This window comes from Clupea harengus, chromosome 23, assembly GCF_900700415.2.
Source record: "Clupea harengus chromosome 23, Ch_v2.0.2, whole genome shotgun sequence".
Lineage (NCBI taxonomy): Eukaryota > Metazoa > Chordata > Actinopteri > Clupeiformes > Clupeidae > Clupea > Clupea harengus.
The window spans coordinates 21504144-21519143 of NC_045174.1; the positions used below are offsets into that span (position 1 = coordinate 21504144).

The window sequence follows — 15000 nt, forward strand, 5'->3', positions numbered from 1 at the left end:
CCCACGAGGACATCTGTCCATTGGATCTTAAGTCCAACGCCTTAACCTCTCGGCCATCCTGGTACTTTGAAAAGCACTTTTTGAAGAATTTCACCGCTGAACTCAGCATGTGACAAGGGTGTGTGTCAGGTCTGTGTCTGTCTTAAAGGGTGTTTTGTGTCTGAGTGAAATGACTGCATGTTAGATCCAGACTGGGTGTTGGGGAGTGTACTCAGGGGGTCAGGATTTAGAGGGTTAGCTTCAGCCAATTAGCATCAGCTTTTTGGTGCCAGCAGCTGTACAGGAAGTGTGTTGGTTTCAGTCATGTTCTTTATTTTGTGACTGTTACAGTCAGTTGTGTGATGTAAACCTTGCCTTGATGCTCTTGGTGCTCTCCTGAACTGGTCCCTTTGTCAGTGGTGGCTGGGTGAGGGGAGGAGGACTAGATTCTGTGTTTTTAGACGACAGGGTTCAAGAAGTAACGCTGTGAGCAGGGTTCGAACCTGCGCGGGGAGACCCCATTGGATTTCAAGTCCAACGCCTTAACCACTCGGCCAAGAATGGGGGAAAAGGGATTGCTAGAGGGGGGGGAAGAAAAGGAAAAAAGGGGGAAAGGGGGAAAGGGGGAAAAGAGAGAAGGAAAGGAGGAAAAAATGCAAATCCACTTACTACAACTTACAATGAAATCATTTTGAAATAAATACTGATTCGACCAACAAGTCACACACTTTTGCCAGGACTTGCACCTGGAATCTTCCACCCAACGGATGGATGGATGTGTTACTATTACACCACAAGAGTTGTGTTTTTTTTTTTGTTTTTTTAGTTTTTTTAAATGAGAACACAAACACACAAAATATAAAACACAATGTAGCTATACACAAAAGTCTCAGACTTTAACACCACACTGGTCACAACGCTCTTGGACATGGTAGCCTGACAAGTGCTGAGTGTAATCCTTACTGCTCACCTCCTTGCTACATAGAGAGCATGTCATTGATTCCAACTCACTGTCTACACAGAGTCGGTGCTTTCTGTGGTGTCCTGGTCTGTGTAGCTGGTGCTTTCTGTGGTGACCTGGTCTGTGTAGCTGATGCTTTGTGTGCCTCTGAATTGGTCTGTGCAGCTGATGCTGTAGCTGAACTTGCCTGTGCAGCTGATGCTGTAGCTGAACTGGCCTGTGCAGCTGATGCTGTAGCTGAACTGGCCTGTGCAGCTGATGCTGTAGCTGAACTGGCCTGTGCAGCTGATGCTGTAGCTGAACTGGTCTGTGCAGCTGATACTGTAGCTGAACTGGCCTGTGCAGCTGATGCTGTAGCTGAACTGGCCTGTGCAGCTGATGCTGTAGCTGAACTGGACTGTGCAGCTGATGCTGTAGCTGAACCGGACTGTGCAGCTGATGCTGTAGCTGAACTGGCCTGTGCAGCTGATGCTGTAGCTGAACTGGTCTGTGCAGCTGATGCTGTAGCTGAACTGGTCTGTGCAGCTGATGCTGGCAGCTGGCTTCTAGCACTGGAAGTGCTTGGCTGACTCTCATCTGATTCATGGCTCTGTGGGGCTGACCCTGCCTTCTCAGCTGACTGTGAAACACATTTTACATTAACATATTCCCTAAGCCTGACAATACATCCAATTAACTTTGTAATCCCCCTGTTATACATTGAGGAACACTTCAAGTACAACTGATGATAAAACAATGCATTTTCCAGGATAGCGTATTCAAATTGGTCATTAGAAAGCTAAAGCAGATTGACTTTTAGTAACCACCACCTACACATGTTTAATCAAACTATTCAAATTCATCACTTACCTTGTGATATCCACATTTACATTCAATCCTTTTCCCGAAAAAGTAAAAATGTCGGACGGGGCAAAGTAGTGTCAAAGGACAGGCGTCAATGCACTGTATGGCAGCCTTTCACCTTCTGGACTTCGGCCTCTTGCCTGTTGAGAACTTGAACTTCCCCTGGGCATACTTGTGCAGGACATCTGCCCAGTATGAGTCTGGTTGACCTGTCTTTGTCATTTCTGCAGATATCAGGGTTGAATGTCACATAACATATAAAACAAAACTTTGAAAGGAGAGCTTTATTATTAGGCGACAGATGGGATTACTTCATCAACGACTGCACTTCATTTTTAAAAGCCTACTTCAGTTTTGTATCTATCAAATGAACAGTATCCTGTCTAAGGACAAGCTACTGATAATAAACAGCCACGTAAAGCAGTGACCAGTGTGCTGATGTCACATTTGACTCAAGTATGTGCCTATGACCTAAAAATTAACCTCAGACAGATCAAAGCCAGAGCAACAACACCGTTTTTCACATCAGGTCACCGAAATAAAACCGTTTGAGTTGACCTAGAGATAAGTTATTTATCTTAGAGAAATCTCAGATGTCAGAAACGTTGTGATATTAACGTTAGAGCTTCTTTACCGGGCTGTAACGTTAACATTACCTCAGCAGTTCACGTAACTGTATCCCTAGCTCAAACTATACAATTTTAACAGCGTTTTCCCAGGCTAATGTAACAGACAAAAACAACATACTACATCTAAACATTCATCCATCGCTTACGATGACACATCGTTATCATTTTGAATAACTTTAGCCTGGGAAAATGGTAAAGTTTGACGATAAAGTTACGTGAACGTTAATGTTAACTCGGCAGTTCCCGTAACTTTACCATTTTCCCAGGCTAATCTGAAAGACAAAAAACAACATACCAACTTTCTATGATACATCGTATTCTTTTAAAATAACTTGAATAACTTTGAATAGCTGTTACAGATATAATTACTATTAGTTACATGCTAACACAACCGATATGTTCGTCTGAACTAGCATTAGGATATGAACGGACTGTTATGTCTCCATGACAGGGTTTCACGGCATGCTTGTATTTTGACAACATGCCTGTATTTTGATGTAACCGATGATGTGTTTCCGGTCGGTGTGTCAGTTGGAATGAGTTTCAGTAAATGGCTGAATTGATGCGGCTCTCCTGTTTCGTGTAGTGTTTTCACATACAACATTGGCGACGAGGATGGAGTTTTCACTCCCACCACCTACACCTTTCCTTTCACTACCAGGCGAGCCTCCGGTACCGTGGATCCGTTGGCTGGAGTCGTTCGAAACATACCTCGCAGCTCTCGGACTGGAGGAAGCTAGCGACCCGCGACGGAGAGCACTACTCGTTCATTGCCTCGGTACCGAGGGACAGCGCATATTCAGAACCCTGGGTCAGTCAAAAAAGTACAAGGAAGCTACGAAACTACTCGAAGCACACTTTGCAGCTCCACAGACTGTAATTCTCCGCCGGATAGTCTTCCGGCAGCGCAAGCAAAAAGCGGGTGAGTCAGTTCAGCATTATATAGCCGACCTCCGCAGCTTAGCGGTTTTCTGTAAATTCGGTGAAATGGAGCAGGAGATGATAAGGGACCAGCTTGCAGAACACGCAACCCACCCCAAAATTCGCGAAAAGCTAATTATGTCACCGGATGATTTGACTCTTAGAAAAGCGCTTGAAATAGCCTTGCAGATCGAAAAAGCTACCGAGCTGACATCACAACTAGCTTCCCGCGGTTTCTCTCAGCCCGCCTTAACACAGCATGTGGAGGATTCTGAGCGCTCACCTAGCCCTGCGTCATCAGACACGGACCCAGGGATTAACTACACAGCCCGCACACGTAGCCAGCCACGTCGCAGCTGTGGCAACTGTGGCTCCTCTTCACATATGAGCAGAGCCCCAACATGCCCGGCAAGGGGAAAAGTCTGCCAGTGCTGCGGGAGAGAGAACCACTTCGCCAAAGTCTGTCGCTCTGCGCCGTCCGTGCTAGGCCCACGGACAGGCCCACGACAGGCTGGGGCTAGCTCATCAGCCCCAACACCCATACACTCAGTCAGCTCTGCACGCGTGTCCTTCAAGACGTGCACAGTGGAACTAGATGGGGTCTGTGTTCCTTTACTGCTGGATACTGGAGCGGCTTTATCACTCCTCAACTGGTCCACAGTCAAGCGCTTCCTGCCCCACATCGCGCTGCAGACGCCTTCGGCTGTTCTCCGTGGATATGGCAATTCCAAGATCGACTTAGTGGCCTCCCTCAGCTGTTCGGTGCGCCATGGCAACGCATCCTTGGCTACCTTCACTTTTCAAGTGGCACGGCATGGAGCTAACCTCATGGGGCTGGACCTCATCACCAGCTTGGGCTTCACGTTCATGGACAGCTGTGGAGCAACAATTCACCAGGTCAGCTCACCATGGGAACAGCGATGGCCAGCACTCTTTTCTGGCCTAGGCTGCATCTCAGCTTTCACCCATCAACCTCTCCTTCGTAAGGACATACACCCGGTCATACAGCCTCTCCGCCGCATTCCCCTGGCACTACGCGATGACGTCACAGCAGAGCTGACAAAGCTGTTGGAAATAGGCATCATTGAGTCAGTCAACGCCTCGCCCTGGATTTCTAATCTGGTCATTGCAAAGAAGAAGTCAGGCGGTTTGCGTGTGTGTGTGGACCTGAGGGCGGTGAACAAGGCTGTTGTGCCCGACAAATACCCGCTGCCCACGGCAGAGGAACTGACTTCTCAGTTTTACGGCTCCAAGATCTTTTCTAAGCTTGACCTCCGCCAAGGCTATCTGCAGGTACCTCTGCACCCTGACAGCCGTAACCTCACCGCTTTCGTCACACACGCAGGCGTCTTCCGCTACACCAGGGTACCTTTTGGTCTATGCTCCGCCCCTAGCTGCTTCCAGAAAATAATGTCCACCATCTTTGCTGGCATCCCAGGGGTGGTGATATTCCTGGACGACATAGTGGTACACGGATCAACGCCTGCCATCCACGACCAACGTCTCACACAGGTGCTCGACACGCTGGCCTCCCATGCCCTCACACTGAATGGGGAGAAGTGCATCTTCTCCGCGTCCGAAGTGGAGTTTGTGGGGTTTCGCCTGACCCCAGAAGGCCTCAGCCCACTTCACTCTAACGTGGAGGCCATTCAACGGCTGCCCATGCCCTCCAGCCCTGCCCACATTGCCTCCTTCCTTGGCATGACCGCCTATTACTTGCGCTTTCTTCCCCAGTATTCCTCCACCACTGCCCCTCTCCGGCTGCTCCTTAAAAAAGACGCCCAATGGGCATGGACCCCTGCCTGCGAAGATGCGGTCATGCAGCTGAAGGCCCAGCTCATCGCGACCACCAGTACTCGCCCACTTCGACCCCACCCAGCCCGACGCTTGTCACCTGTGATGCCTCAACTACGCAGTGGGGGCTGTGCTGTCTCAGCTTCACAACGGCACAGAGCGGGCTATTGCTTTTTGCCTCCCGAGCTCTTAACTCAGCAGAGCAGAAGTACTCCGTGGGGGAGAGAGAGGCCTGGCCTGTGTCTGGGGCATGTGAGCGGTGGCATATGTATGTGTATGGCCGTTCATTCACATTACGTACGGACCACCAAGCGCTTACAGCCCTGCTTTGCCACATCTGGTTCTGGGCACAGGCCTCTGCGCATCCACCGCTGGTATGAGAGACTCTCACCAGTAAATTTCACACTGCAGTTCACACCGGGACGAGAGAATGTGGTGGCGGACTTACTGTCACGCTCTACCGCCACCTTCAGCTGTGGAGCCGACTCCCAGACACAGCGACCTGGACCTCATTCAGCTCCTCCACTCCCCTCTTGAGGCAATAGTGTCACTTCAAGAGCCTTCAACAGGCCTCCGAACAGGACCCAGTGTTCTCACAGGCTCGCGCACTTTCATCCACTCCGGGTGGCCTCCAGCCTCTGGCCTACCAGACCAGTCTGGCGCCTTCCGCCGGTTTAAAGATGAAATCTTTTTGCTGGAGCGACCACTGCGTTGCAAAGGGGCCATCGCACAGTCATACCCTCCGCCTTTACAGTACGTGTCCCTGTCCATGGCCATGAAGGCCACCTCGGCATTGTCAAGGTCAAACAGCGCTGCGGGAAGTGGTCTGGTGGCCAGAATAGAATTGGCGATGTGGAGGCTATGGTGAGAGACTGCACAGCCTGCCTGGTGAGTGGAAAGACCGGCCCCCCACAGCTCCTCCCCTTCAGCCACTGCAGTGGCCAGCTGGGCCTTGGGAGCACATCCAGATGGACATTTGTGGTGAGCTCCGTCGGCGTCCCACATCCACCAACGATTCCTCATCGTGGCCTATGACCTGTACTCTAAGTGGCCTGAGGCAGTCTCCACAGGGTCGGTCACCACACAGGCGGTCATTGACTTTCTGGAGGTGCTTTTTGCTCGTTGGGGCATGCCCACGACAATCACCACAGACAATGGGGCCGCAATTCATCTCTGCCGAGTTCACGACTTTTCTGAGTGAGCGGGGGATCAGACACATACGCACAGCCTTTTATAACCTCAGGCGAATGGGGGTGTGGAGCGCATGAACCAGACGCTGAAAAATGGTATCAGAGCTCACTTAGGCAGAGGGGTTCCAATTCTCAGCAGCACTCCTGCGGACCCTGCTGCACTACCGAGCTGCTCAACACACTACAAACAGACAGCTCACCAGCACTTCTGATGTTGGGGCGGGAGCTATCACTACCCCTGGATCGCCTGCGTGTTCCTGCTCACCTGACATCACAGGGGGCCCAGCGGGAAACAACTGATCAGCTACGCGACCGAGTCTCAGCACGACAGCAGGCAACTAAACATCGCTTTGACCGGTCCCACAGGGCCAAACACCCAGCTTTCACCATTCTGGACTGGGTCAGGGTCCGGAGGCCCACACGGGGCCATAAGCTGTTGTCATTCTGGTCAGCTCCTTTCCAGGTGACTGAGCAACTGGGACCTGCCACCTTTCGCCTCTCAGACGGAACGCGGTGGCATGCACGCCGCCTTCGCAAAGTGGCCCCACCTACTGCGGCAGACCTGGAGGCCAGCCGAGATCCTGATCCGGACTCTGGAGGCCCAGTTAGTCCTGCAGCACGACCAGTCCGTGCCCGCTCCAAACCGGGCTACCTCATGGACTATGTTTGAATGTATTGCATTACCATGTTTGAATGTATTGCATTACCATGTTTGAATGTATTGAATTACTATGTTCGAATTTATTGAATTTATTGAATTACTATGTTTGAATGTATTGAATTTATTGAATTACTATGTTTGAATATGTTGTATTTATTGAATTACTATGTTTGAATGTATTGAATTTATTGAATTACTATGTTTGAATATATTGAATGTATTGCATTTTATCTTGCAGGTTTCAACCTCATCAAGACTGTTCCAGTCACTTTAGTCTGGTGTTCTAAGGCACTTTAAGTTTTAAATAGCCTGGTAATGATATGTTCGGGCTGCACTGAAGTCATTAACAACGTATTCTGAATGTTACCTACTACGGGTTTTCTATCAATATGATTTGTTATTTGTGTTATCTCTCACTCAGGGATGTGGGTTGAATCTTCCCTGGAGAGGGGGGAAAATGTTATGTCTCCATGACAGGGTTTCACGGCATGCTTGTATTTTGACAACATGCCTGTATTTTGATGTAACCGATGATGTGTTTCCGGTCGGTGTGTCAGTTGGAATGAGTTTCAGTAAATGGCTGAATTGATGCGGCTCTCCTGTTTCGTGTAGTGTTTTCACATACAACACGGACTAAACATGAATTACGACCTAAACAAATAAGTTAACACTTGTTTAATGAATTCATTTGTTGATTGATTACTTACTTTAAATATATTGAACGACGGTAGCTGCAATCTGTGAAATTAGATGATCGATACCTCAGAATGATAAACCTCTAGGTGCGTCGTCTTGAAACTCTCGTGAACTATCCAGCTGCGAGATTGTCATAGCAACGGCCACTCACCAATAAGAAAACCTTGCGTCGGTCACCTGTGAAACTTTGTTTCTTAACATCTGATTGGCTCTTTTGCCCCCTTTTGCCCCATCGTTCGGATGTATGTTAGGACTTGTTCGGATGTATGTTAGGACTTGTTCGGATTTGTTAGGATTTGGGTAGGATTTGTTAGGACTTGTTAGGACTTGGGTAGGATTTGTTAGGACTTGTTAGGATATTGTTAACAATAGTTCGGATCGCGTTAGGAACTGTTTTACCGTCCATTCGGCGCAAGGTACGGCCATCGCAGCTGTGAAGCCAATGCAGGTCAAAGTTCACCATGTTACAAACAGACAAACACATTCACACCCACATCACAAATTGAATCCACACACACACAGTGAATTTTCAACATCTTGCAAATGAACGTTTGAGAAAGACAGAAAGGAAGAAAGAGAGTAGGCCATCTGGAAAGACACGGTGCAGCTAACAACACCAAGATGATACCCAGAGAGCACACACTCTTGAATATCTATGCAAGAGTCGCTTTGGATAAAAGCGTCAGTTAAATGCAAAAGTCAGAACCAAGATGTCGGCTGTTAGTTTCGTACTTCTTGGGTTGAAGCAGCGAACATGACATCGGCCACTGAAACCAATTGGATATTAAATCCAAAAGGCCAGTCGTCACAGATGCAAGCATAGCATGGGTGTCTCGACCTGGATGAAAGGTCATGACAAATATAGGGTGTTGCTTGGGCTTCCTTGTATTGCGTGGTAAGACTTCTACCAGGAGTGGGGTTCGAACCCACGAGGACATCTGTCCATTGGATCTTAAGTCCAACGCCTTAACCTCTCGGCCATCCTGGTACTTTGAAAAGCATTTTTTGAAGAATTTCACCGCTGAACTCAGCGTGTGACAAGGGTGTGTGTCAGGTCTGTGTCTGTCGAAAAGAAAGAAAGAGAGAAAGAAAGAAATGCAGAAAGAAAGTAGGCCATCTGGAAGGGCACGGTGCAGCTAACAACACCAAGATGATACCCAGAGAGCACACGTCAGTTAAATGCAAAGGTCAGAACCAAGATGTCGGCTGTTAGTTTCGTTTCGTTCTTGGGTTGAAGCAGCGAACATGACATCGGCCACTGAAACCAATTGGATATTAAATCCAAACGGCCAGTCGTCACAGTTGCAAGCATAGCATGGGTGTCTTGACCTGGATGAAAGGTCATGACAAATATAGGGTGTTGTTTGGGCTTCCTTGTATTGCGTGGTAAGACTTCTACCAGGAGTGGGGTTCGAACAGACGAGGACATTTGTCCATTGGATCTTAAGTCCAACGCCTTAACCTCTCGGCCATCCTGGTACTTTGAAATGCATATTTTGAAGAATTTCACCGCTGAACTCAGCGTGTGACAAGGGTGTGTGTCAGGTGTGTGTCTGTCTTAAAGGGTGTTTTGTGTCTGAGTGAAATGACTGCATGTTAGATCCAGACTGGGTGTTGGGGAGTGTACTCAGGGGGTCAGGATTTAGAGGGTTAGCTTCAGCCAGTTAGCATCAGCTTTTTGGTGCCAGTAGCTGTACAGGAAGTGTGTTGGTTTCAGTCATGTTCTTTATTTTGTGACTGTTACAGTCAGTTGTGTGATGTAAACCTTGCCTTGATGCTCTTGGTGCTCTCCTGAACTGGTCCCTTTGTCAGTGGTGGCTGGGTGAGGGGAGGAGGACTAGATTCTGTGTTTTTAGACGACAGGGTTCAAGAAGTAACGCTGTGAGCAGGGTTCGAGTAGGCCATCTGGAAAGACACGGTGCAGCTAACAACACCAAGATGATACCCAGAGAGCACACACTCTTGAATATCTATGCAAGAGTCGCTTTGGATTAAAGCGTCAGTTAAATGCAAAGGTCAGAACCAAGATGTCGGCTGTTAGTTTCGTACTTCTTGGGTTGAAGCAGCGAACATGACATCGGCCACTGAAACCAATTGGATATTAAATCCAAACGGCCAGTCGTCACAGCTGCAAGCATAGCATGGGTGTCTTGACCTGGATGAAAGGTCATGACAAATATAGGGTGTTGTTTGGGCTTCCTTTTAGTGCGTGGTAAGACTTCTACCAGGAGTGGGGTTCGAACCCACGAGGACATCTGTCCATTGGATCTTAAGTCCAACGCCTTAACCTCTCGGCCATCCTGGTACTTTGAAAAGCATTTTTTGAAGAATTTCACCGCTGAACTCAATGTGTGACAAGGGTGTGTGTTAGGTCTGTGTCTGTCTTAAAGGGTGTTTTGTGTCTGAGTGAAATGACTGCATGTCAGATCCAGACTGGGTGATGGGGAGTGTACTCAGGGGGTCAGGATTTAGAGGGTTAGCTTCAGCCAGTAAGCATCACCTTTTTGGTGCCAGCAGCTGTACAGGAAGTGTGTTGGTTTCAGTCATGTTCTTTATTTTGTGACTGTTACGGTCAGTTGTGTGATGTAAACCTTGCCTTGATGCTCTTGGTGCTCTCCTGAACTGGTCCCTTTGTCAGTGGTGGCTGGGTGAGGGGAGGAGGACTAGATTCTGTGTTTTTAGACGACAGGGTCAACAGACAAACACATTCACACCCACATCACAAACATCTTGCAAATGAACGTTTGAGAAAGACAGAAAGGAAGAAAGAGAGTAGGCCATCTGGAAAGACACGGTGCAGCTAACAACACCAAGATGATACCCAGAGAGCACACACTCTTGAATATCTATGCAAGAGTTGCTTTGGATAAAAGCGTCAGTTAAATGCAAAGTTCAGAACCAAGATGTCGGCTGGGAATGCCCTGCTACATGGACCTGCTGGGGAAGTTGTACCCCTTGAAGCAGGGTATCCCGGTCCGTTCTCTTCTGCCGATCCTGCAGCCTGAAGAAACATTTCAGAAAAGCATTGTTGGTTTGGATTATTTGTATGAATTAAAATCTATTGTCATATCTATGTGTAGGTATGAAGCAAAAAAATCAACTCACCAGGAGGACACTGTGGTGTTGTTTATTGTCACGAGCACCAAGTTGGTCTGCTCCAGTATATCTTTGCTGTCTTCAATCAACTGTTTGATGTGACCGTATGTCATGACAATTGACTGTGGAATGGGGAAGGTTTTATTTCTGTGGTCCTTGGGCCTATTTCTGGCTTCCCTGAACTCCTTAAACAGTTTCAGAGCAACACACTCTGAAATCCTGTTTACATCAGGTCTGTGGGCAGCTTGGCCGTGAGTCATGAAAAGTCTGTGGATGTTGGATGGATCAGTATTACATCTCATCAATTAGTATTCATAGTGATGTATATATATATATATGTATATTTAATATTGTATACATTACAGAGAAGACAAAACCAGTCTGCTTTCCCAAATAATCAAACATTAGCCACTTTACCCGAGTTGATGTGCTTGGCCCACTGGTGTCCTCAAATGATGAACCGTCAGGACTGTGAGAGGCACCACTTTCAAATGTAGATTCCTAAAGTAATTATTATTAAACAGTAGTGATTTGAGATGTCAGTCACAGCACTTCTTGAAAACTGCCATCTGCAAATTATCTTTTCCTGTTCAAATGTACAGACAGATGACAGATGATCAAACTGTTTCATCATATTACCTGAGATAATGGTACATCAGGATTGCTGAGTGTCGTCTGGGACGTATGAAATATGATGTCAGTGGCATTAGATATTGTGACATCACCTTCATCCTCCTGAACTTCACCCTGCATCTCTGGCAGAGTGACACCAATTTCACTCTGCTGAAGTGAAGTCAGTAGGTCTCCTCTGTTAGACTGACCCAGCAGGTACTCCACAGCAATACGCTCACCTGCAACAATAAGTCAGCAGAAAAACACTTAAGAAAAACACTGATTAGAATGTAGAAAGAGTGAGAAAACAGTTGCATTATCACAGAATTCAATGGCAGAGAGTGTGGTCTCCAAGAGAATGTTGTCCAGTGCCTGTTTTTTTTACATGAGAATCTTACCAGTGGGTTTTCCAGGGGGTATGAATTCTGGCAGGAGTGTAGATCCCAGTACCCTGTTGCTGAGGGCACTCAGATTGCACATCAAGCGTACATCATACAATTTGGTTTGAGATGTAGCACTCATATTTAGAGCTTGATGTGCACGATTCACATTCCACCTGGATGCCCCCTCAAGCATATACATCTGGGTATGCAGAGCATTGCATCTCCACCCTTGCAAGACAAAAGGATTGATGACAAACAAAAATTAAGAATTTTGTGACAAGTAATTCAGCAACACATTAAATAAAATGTCTCAAAGATGTTCAGTTTTAACTTGCCTGGGATGAAACTACACTGATGCCGATGAAAGCTCTCTAGAGAAGAGGACCCCCTGCCACATCTAAGAACATCAAGGGCTTTGTCTCCCTGATGTTTCTTTTTGAGCTCTGACCTCTTAGCCTCTTTGAGATGCCCAATGTCATCCTTGTCCCATTCAAAAATGCAACTGGACAATTTTGAGCAGAATGTGCCGTACAGTGGATGGTGCTCAGTTGTGAGACCATTGGTGAACGCCTCATAAAATGGAAAATGTCCAGTTCTCACTGTGGATTTCCACGGTCGAAACAAAGTGAGAACTGGACCCACACCTGTACAATTAAAAAACACACCACATCATTAAGCACCTGTATGTCATATCTAAGCTACATTTTATTGAACAGGCAGCAACTGATGGCAGCCTACCATATCACAAATTAAGTACTTTATTCATAAAAAATACACTGCCTTAAATAACTGTATTGTATGTCTGTCAAACTGTCAAAATTGTTTATGAAATGTAACACATTTTGAACAAAAAACATCACAACACCCTTCAAGGTCACACACCTGTCTCATTGCCGCAGTCCCTGTCCACATAAATGGCATCTGGTTCTGGCTCCCCTGCATCCCGGTATCTTTTAACGATGCCCTGACACAAGTCATCTATGCCAGCCCCCTCGCCAGTGGTCAGAACACAATTCAGAACTTGACCAAATTCATTACCAATATTGGTCATCCATGTGGCAGTGTCTTCAATGCCACCAGCAAGTTTTGTTGTGATCTACATAAAGATTAACATATAAATCAGAGAAACAACCACATACAATACATAAACAATGAAAAGTTATCTTAGCTTCACATGCACCTTCTTGGTAGAGTCAAGCTTGAGGATTTTATGCTCGTGAAATATCCAATCAGCTGCGAGATTGTCATAGCAACGGCCACTCGACCACTCACCAATAAGAAAACCGTGCGCCTGTGAAGCTTCGTTTCTTAACACCTGATTGGCTCTTTTGCCCCCCATTGTTATCAGCGTTCGGAGTTATGTTAGGACTTGTTCGGATATGTTCGGATTTGGGGTAGGAGTTGTTAGGACTTGGGTAGGATTTGTTAGGACTTGGGTAGGATTTGTTAGGACTTGTTAGGATATCGTTCGGATCGCGTTAGGAACTGTTTTACCGTCCATTCGGCGCAAGGTACGGCCATCACAGCTGTGAAGCAAATGTAGGTCAAAGTTCACCATGTTACAAACAGACAAACACATTCACACCCACATCACAAATTTAATCCACAGTGTGTGACAAGGGTGTGTGTCAGGTCTGTGTCTGTCTTAAAGGGTGTTTTGTGTCTGAGTGAAATGACTGCATGTTAGATCCAGACTGGGTGTTGGGGAGTGTACTCAGGGGGTCAGGATTTAGAGGGTTAGCTTCAGCCAGTTAGCATCAGCTTTTTGGTGCCAGCAGCTGTACAGGAAGTGTGTTGGTTTCAGTCATGTTCTTTATTTTGTGCAGAGACAGCTAACTCATTTAGTGAGTGAAGGACACAGGTCTCAGGAAAAAAATGAGATGACAAGATGCCAGGATTTAAACAAGCTATAGGGTCTCATGATTATCACAACAGTATAGGGTTGTGTGTGTGTGTGTGTGTGTGTGTGTGTGTGTGTGTGTGTGTGTGTGTGTGAGAGTTTGCATATGGATAGAGACACATCATCCCAAACTGAATACACACACACATATTCACATGACATGTTAGAAGTTTTATTTCAAAAGCATATTTCAACAGCAAAACAGACAGTTCAAGATGTTTGGAATGCAAATCATTGCATCAACTAACAGTTTTTTATGTAACGTAGGAGTGGTGATGTGCTGGACTCAAACGCACGAATCGGACTAAGTGATGTTGATCAAAACAATAACTTTTACTAACTAGGTTCGGTACACGGGTAGTTATAATAATAATGATAATAAACTTTATTTGTATAGCACCTTTCATACAAAACAATGCAGCTCAAAGTGCTTAACAGCAAAGAAATGACATGCACAGTGATCCGCATAACAATAGACTTCAAATAAACATAAAAACAGGGATAGAGTGCATAAAGATTTAAGATAAAAAATTGAATACATGAAATGCATAACATAAGATAGAAAATAAAACTCTGCAGAGGGTAGTCCAATATACAGGCCATCAATCCAAAAGGGAGGAGGCAAAAGCGGCGTCCGTTGAACAGGCAGAGATCGGCAACACTAGTAAATTAAATAACATGGAGAAATCGGAACAGGGGGGAAATAACAAAGACGAAAACGCATCGAGACACAAGAACACACGGACTAAATACAATAGGTAATGAGGAACAGGTGCAGACAATCAGGACGGGGCAGACCATCAACAAGACGGGGCACACACAAGGGCAGGGCGTGAGGTGTACACACACACACACACACACACAAGGGCAGGGCGTGAGGTGTACACACACACACACACACACACACACACAACACACACATACACACACACACACACACACAAGGGCAGGGCGTGAGGTGTACACACACACACACACACACACACACACACAAGGGCAGGGCGTGAGGTGTACACACACACACACACACACACACACACACACACACACACACACACACACAAGGGCAGGGCGTGAGGTGTACACACACACACACACACACACACACACACAAGGGCAGGGCGTGAGGTGTACACACACACACACACACACACACACACACCAAGGGCAGGGCGTGAGGTGTACACACACACACACACACACACACACACACACAAGGGCAGGGCGTGAGGTGTACACACCACACACACACACACACACACACACACACACACACACACACACACACACACACCACACACACACACACACACACACACACACACACACACACAC

General features: G+C 46.8%; 4 non-coding genes across 4 annotated transcripts in view; all 4 read right to left on the reverse strand.

The window, feature by feature from the left end:
* The window catches only part of trnal-uaa, an 83-nt gene extending 20 nt beyond the window's left edge, over positions 1-63 (reverse strand). The window contains exon 1 of the tRNA in view: positions 1-63. This exon is cut by the window's left edge and continues 20 nt beyond it. This is a non-coding gene — a tRNA (tRNA-Leu).
* Positions 64-463: 400 nt separating this feature from the next.
* Positions 464-537, reverse strand: trnas-uga. Its single transcript has one exon. It is a non-coding gene; the product is annotated as a tRNA-Ser (tRNA).
* An 8042-nt stretch (positions 538-8579) lies between these two features.
* trnal-uaa lies at positions 8580-8662 on the reverse strand. The gene has a single exon. It is a non-coding gene; the product is annotated as a tRNA-Leu (tRNA).
* Positions 8663-9896: 1234 nt separating this feature from the next.
* trnal-uaa lies at positions 9897-9979 on the reverse strand. Its single transcript has one exon. It is a non-coding gene; the product is annotated as a tRNA-Leu (tRNA).
* Between the last annotated feature and the right edge of the window lie 5021 nt (positions 9980-15000).